A 7,350-nucleotide genomic window follows, 5' to 3' on the forward strand; every position below is an offset into this window, starting at 1 on the left:
ATACGAGACCAGACAGCAAGGTACGGTACTATACAATACCATACCAAACCATACGGTAACGATACAACTCGAAACGATGCGATATGACATGATATGATGACATACGATATGATACAGTAAGATACGATACGGTAAGATAGGAAAAGATACGATACGAGACGAGACAACAAGGTACGGTGCGATACCATACCATACAATACGATACGGTGCGATACGATACATTTCGGTACGGTACGGTGCAGTAGAATACGATACAATAATATCGACATGATACAAAGTTATTGTCAGATCAAGTCTGATTTTGTTCTTGCATCACGGCAGCTCTATTTGCAACAAGGACAGATATTAAAGGGGCCCTAATATGCTAATTTTCAGGTTTCATATTTGCATGTTGTGCCTCTACTTTGACATATTGATGACACATTATAATTATTTTCTAGAAATCAAATTCAAAAAGGAAAATAAATACATTTAAATATGTAAAGCTGACTCTATTAAGGGATAAGGTCAGTTTATTTATTTAGCACATTTAAAGGCAAACGCATTAACACACAGATCAATGAAACAAAATTAGAAAATCAAGTTTTGAAATACAGTACACTGTACAAGAACCGCACAATATATTAATTAAATGTCTATATATTACATCATAACTGAAGATTAAAATAGGAGTTAGTATTGGCCGTGCTTTGTGTTTTGGAGAGCTTTCACCAAACAGAGAGCGGCCCTTTCCCCCCTCTCAGCTCTGAACCAACAGACCCCGATGAGACTCTGCAGGAGGAAGCCGCTCCGTGTCCAACGCTCGCTGAGGAAAATATTGTTCCTCAGTTTATTGCACGATGCCATGCTGCTGGGAAGTGTCGATCATCTGCTTTTCTTCCTTGCCTAATTTACAAAGCCATTAGCACCAGATATGTGTGGTGTTCACCTGTGGAGACAACATCTCATCCGACAGAGACAGGTTTGACCTGAAAAGACCTTTGCCAACTCAACATGTTTTAGAGCCTGTGGCCTTGATCCATTAGCAGTGGTTGGAGAATAACTCAGATTGCTTTTTACTCAGGTAAACTAAGTAACAATAAAACAATCTTAATTTACACCATCACAAGTAATAAAAAAAAAAGCTGATCCGTCGTTCCACGACCAGGACGGAATCCGCATTGTTCCTCCTCAATCTGAGGTTCGACAATCGGCCTGACCCTCCTTTCGAGTACCTTGGAGTAAACTTTCCCGGGGAGGCTGAGTAGTGTGATGCCTCTGTAATTGGCACACACCCCCTGATCCCCCTTTTTGAAAAGGGGGACCACCACCCCGGTCTGCCACTCCTTCGGTACTGTTTCCGACTTCCACGCAACGTTGATGAGACGTGTCAACCATGACAGTCCCTCAACACCCAGAGCCTTCAGCATTTCCGGGCGGATCTCATCCACCCCCGGGGCGTTGCCACTGTGGAGTTGTTTGACGACCTCAGTGACCTCCCCCCGGGAGATTGGTGTTGATCCCCCGTCATACTCCAGCTCTGCCTCTAACATAGAGGGCGGAGTTGTCGGGTCCAGGAGTTCCTCAAAGTGTTCCTTCCAACGCCCGAACACTCCATCAGTTGAGGTCAACAACGTCCCATCCTTACTGTACACAGCTTGGATGGTTCCCTGCTTCCCCCTCCTGAGGTGTCGGACAGTTTTTCAGAACAACTTTGGTGCCGCCCGAAAGTCCTTCTCCATGTCTTCTCCGAACTTCTCCCACACCCGCTGCTTTGCCTCGGCCACGGCTGAGGCTGCTGCCCTTCGGGCCTGTCGGTACCTTGCAACTGCCTCGGGAGTCCCCCGGGATAACAAATCCCTGAAGGCCTCCTTCTTCAGTCGGACGGCTTCCCTGACCACCGGTGTCCACCAGGAGGTTCGAGGGTTACCGCCCCTTGAGGCACCTAAGACCTTGAGACCACAGCTCCCCGCCGCGGCTTCGGCAATAGAGGCTTTGAACACCGACCACTCTGGTTCAATGTCCCCAACCTCCACAGGAATGCCCGAAAAGCTCCGCCGGAGGTGTGAGTTGAAGGCCTCCTGAACTTGGGCCTCCTCCAGACGTTCCCAGTTCACCCGAACTACACGTTTGGGCTTACCAGGTCTATCCAGAGGCTTCCCCCGCCACTCGACCCAACTCACCACCAGATGATCAGTTGACAACTCCGCCCCTCTCTTTACCCGAGTGTCCAAAACATACGGCCTCAGGTCCGATGATACGATAACGAAATCAATCATGGACCTTCTGCCTAGGGTGCTCTGGTACCACGTACACTTATGAGCATCCTTATGCTCGAACATGGTGTTTGTTATGGCCAATCCATGACTAGCACAGAAGTCCAGTAACAAACCACCACTCCGGTTCAGATCAGGGGGGCCGTTCCTCCCAATCACGCCCCTCCAAGTGTCTCCATCATTGCCCACATGTGCGTTGAAGTCTCCCAGCAAGACTAAAGAGTCCCCTTCAGGAGCCCCATACAGGACTCTTTCCAGGGTCTCCAAGAAGGCCGTATACTCTGAACTGCTGTTGGGTGCATAAGCACACACAACAGTCAGAGTTTCCCCTCCCATAACCCGCAGGCGTAGGGAGGCGACCCTCTCGTCCACTGGGGTAAACTCCAACAACGAAGCACCTAACCGGGGACTTGTGAGTATCCCCACACCCGCCCGGCGCCTCACATCTTGAGCAACTCCGGAGAAGAATAGAGTCCAACCCCTATCCAGAAGTAAGGTTCCAGAGCCGACGCTGTGCGTAGAGGTGAGCCCAACCAGATCCAACTGGTACCGCTCCACCTCCCGCACAAGCTCCGGCTCCTTCCCCCCCAGAGAGGTGACGTTCCACGTCCCCAAAGCCAGCTTCTGACGCCCGGGTCTGGTCCGTGGAGACCCTCCGCTTTCACTGCCACCCTTCTGGCAGCGCACCCGACCCCATCGCTGTTTCCCGTAGGTGGTGGGCCCAAGAAATGATTTGGACTTTTCTGCAATCTTTTTATATCATGAAAATGATGGATCATTTTACCTCACTACGTATTTAGGCGACATATTAATATTTCCCAACCAGATTTATTTGTTGTTGAAGGAAGCCAAATGACTTTGAGAGACAGTTTAATCTTTTACAATTTGTCTTCTTTTATAAACTCGTGACACCTTAGGTGCAATCTTAATCTGAGAAGTAACATGTTAAGTATAAAGATAAGATACATATAAGGAATAAAATATATGTATTTCAGACTGAAATATATAGAAAATAAAGGAATTACAAGTCAAGTAAAAGTACTAATGTTTTGCACTTGAGGAAATGTATTTCGTTTCCACGGTTGCAGGTGATCAACATGAGAAGAAGCCGAGGAGGCAGGAAAGGCAACTGCCCAAGTTGTAAATCTGTGTGTGTGTGTGTGTGTGTGTGTGTGTGTGTGTGTGTGTGTGTGTGTGTGTGTGTGTGTGTGTGTGTGTGTGTGTGTGTGTGTGTGTGTGTGTGTGTGTGTGTGTGTGTGTGTGTGTGTGTGTGTGTGTGTGTGTGTGGTCAAAATTGAAAACTGATCCGTCATCTGTCAAAGCGACAGAAGGCCTGATCAGTGGTGGAAACTGACCGGGTATCGTAACTCAAACACAGAGACCACTACCACATAACTACACGTTTAGGGTATTTTTGACACTTCAAACTTCTGCCCCACTACATTTCAGAGGGAGATGTTGTACTTCTTAATCCAATAAATACAATATAATGTATTATTAAAGAATAAACCAACCATGTTAAACCAACCATGTTACTGCTGCTGCAACAATTAATCAATTCATTGACATTATTGAAAACATGTATTTTCTCTTTTTTTTAATTTACATTAAACCTTATATCTTTGGATTTTGGACTAACAACATAGGATATTTAAAAACGTTCCCTTGGATTTACAGATATAAGAAGGTCATCACACTATTTATGATAATTAATAGACCAAACGATTAATTAATATATCAAATAATTGTTAGTTGCAGCCCTTAAAATGTCTATAATCTGTCAGCAGTTCCACAAAAAGGGCGATTTAACTCTGAACGTCTCTAAATGTATATTGTGACTCTTTGGAGCGTTTCAACCCCTCGATGGGAACCACAGGACCTGCCTGTACATAACATTACATTACATGTTACTTGTTAGACGCTTTTATCCAAAGCGACTTACATACTCAATACTGTGGACAATCACCACAAGAGCAATTTGGGGTCTCAGGGACACACCGACATGCTGACAGCAGTGGGGTTTGAACCTGATCCGAATGACAACGCACAACCCACTGCGCCACACGCCTCCTGTACATAACGCAATGAGCTCCACCTCGTCCAGCTGCAACACTAAAATGCTGCGTATGCATCGTTACAGTAATGCTAACAATCCAATAATGAAATATGCAATAAGTCACAGGGGACATCTTAGCAACAAACGAGCCCTAGATGTATCTGATTACCCTGCTATTACTTTTCCTGGAGTAAAACATTTGAATACTTCATCCTCTGCTGACCCTCTGGATAATCTGTGACCCACCTTTACTGATGGTGATAAAAAGGAAGGTGCTATCAGGTAACACGTACTGCACATTCATTTTAATAACTCAATCAGCTGGGTGCACCTGACTATTAACTGCAGCACAGAGAGCCCAGGCTGGCTTTGATAGCCCTCTAGTGACCACAGAGGTGTAGCTGCCAGCTGAAGAGTGGAACTGTAACGTATTATAATGAGACTTTCTGCAGTCTGGTTGTTTTTGTAAAGCCAGCTGGGACGTTTCATTGTAGTTTTTCTCTTTAAAGGAAACACCAACACACCAGAGGCTGTTATTGCTCTTGACAATGATGTTTTCTACAAATTCCCACACACTCCCATACGTCACCTGCAGGTGTGTGTGTGTGTGTGTGTGTGTGTGTGTGTGTGTGTGTGTGTGTGTGTGTGTGTGTGTGTGTGTGTGTGTGTGTGTGTGTGTGTGGTGTGTGTGTGTGTGTGTGTGTGTGTGTGTGTGTGTGTGTGTGTGTGTGTGTGTGTGTGTGTGTGTGTGAAGCGCCAGGGGACCCTAATAAAGCAGAGTAATGATTTCGTCTGCTCTGCTTATGCTCAAACTCTCTTATAAAGCCAATTCCTTACACTTTGGTCTCGCCCAAATGTTAGCCGGGGTCAAATACGGAGCAAAAGCAGGGCAAATAAGAGTGTGTGGGGGGGAGGTCAGAGACCCCACAACAACACTACGTCATGTGAAAGCTTTCCCAAGAATGGAAATAAAACATTGGAACCACATGGGCATGTTAGGCGTGACCACTGCTGGCAGTTCATACATTTAACACAGCAGATTTTAATTAACACTTCTGAGATGTATGGTGTCGTGCTCTATTAAATCTGGGGTCTTTGTCTAGCTGTAATGACTGCCATGCAGGTTTGAGGGCAACAACATATAGTTCGAGCTCTAGCTGGGGAAATTAAGCAGCTCATGGCTCCGGCTGCAAAACAAAAAGGGAAATCATTCCAGATGATTCCTCTCTTCCCCCCTCGGAGTTTATCTAGTCAGCAAAACGCATCCGGGAGTATACAAGTTGGCATTGAATCCAAATGATGCGAGATAAAGCGGGGGATTTCCAACCACTTCCATCCAGTCAATAATGATTGTGGCAATCCTCAGTGGTGATTATCATCCCACTCGCTCATGCACGGTGCCCATTGGGTCACGATAAACATAATTGGATAATAGCTGCAGCCAGATTGACTCTGACAGGAGGATTGGAGAGGCGTCAGGAGTGTGAAGAACTTGACAGACGCTGTCAAAACATCATCCCGTATAGCGGCTTTATATGCAGACTTCTCACACGAGACGTAAATCACAGGGGTATGTTTCACATTTTTAACACATGACGATGGAAATCCTTCTATTAGTTGGAAGAGGTGATAATTTATTCCATATGTTTCAGGGAGTATATTATAAAAGCAGTTCTGTGTTTGAGCACATTTCTTCCTCTAATCCCCAATTTCCATTTGCTAATCCATCAAATGGAAATTGTAAGTGCTTTGATAAACAAAAGTTTTTAATTAAAGCAATCTCGTTTTTGTCCCACTGCAGCATCTTTTTCTCCTGTTTACTCGTCTTATAAAACATCATTTGAAATAACCATTTTCAACATGATGCACACTGGCCAGTAGTGGATGAAGTACTCAGTTCATATACTTCATTAATACGGCAATATGGCATGCTATGATCTGTTGTTCGAGCCAACACTTCAGAGACATGTTTGTATGAGAGCTAAAATATTATGTTGAAAATGAGTATAATAATGAACATGTAAGCTTTCTAATTAAATAAGTTATGATGATTTTGTGTGGGTACATTTTAATGTAGCTAACTGGTTAAAATATCACCCAACTGGAAATGTACCACGAAAAAAGGAAGAAAAAAAGACTTTAATAAGGTCTCAGTATGTTGCCGTATTATCAGCGGATCTCATCGCAGTAATTATCTGTCTTTAGAGAAAGGGAGTCTCTTTACTAATTACAAGACAGCACGAACATCTCTATGAGAATACATTCATTACTGTCTGATCGGCATTCAGGAAAACTGCAGTGAGTCAGTCTGACAAAGGTCCTCAAAACAAGCCGTGCACTTTGATCACAATCGCTCACATTTAGTCAAAACATTTACAGGGAACGTCGACAATGTCATATGTTGCCAGTTCAATTGTTCACATTTGATCAGAGGTGGGAAGTAACTAAATACAGATTACACAATACAATTTTGAGATACTTGTACTTTACTTGAGTATTTTTGTTTGCTATTTTGAACTTCTTCTCACATTTCAGAGGTTTAATCGTGTACTTTTACTCCACTACATATTTAATACCTTTAGTTACTTTGCAGATTTGGATGAATGATGTGAAATATAATCAGCTCTTAAATCAGACTTTAGTTCCACCTGGAGTAAATCCACCAGCTACCCTGCAGAATACAAAGTCATTCAAACCAGCTGCACCTTTACCAGCTTTGAGAACACTTTCATGATCTATCATTATAAAACATATCAGATATATTATTCTGAAATGGACCAGTCTGCACAACGACTACTTTTACTGTTGCTACTTTAACTATATTTGGATGATAATACTTTTCTACTTTTACTTGAGTAACATTTTGAATGCAGGACTTGTACTTGTAACAGAGTATTCCTACACTCTGGTGCTTCTACTTTTACTACAAGATCTGAGTACTTCTACTTTTACTCAAGTACAAGATCCGAGTACTTCTACTTTTATTAAGTACAAGATCTGACTACTTCTCCCACTTTTGAGTTGTTATATTGAGCGTCG

Source organism: Pseudochaenichthys georgianus, chromosome 16 (genome assembly GCF_902827115.2).
Source record: "Pseudochaenichthys georgianus chromosome 16, fPseGeo1.2, whole genome shotgun sequence".
In the NCBI taxonomy this organism is placed as follows: domain Eukaryota; kingdom Metazoa; phylum Chordata; class Actinopteri; order Perciformes; family Channichthyidae; genus Pseudochaenichthys; species Pseudochaenichthys georgianus.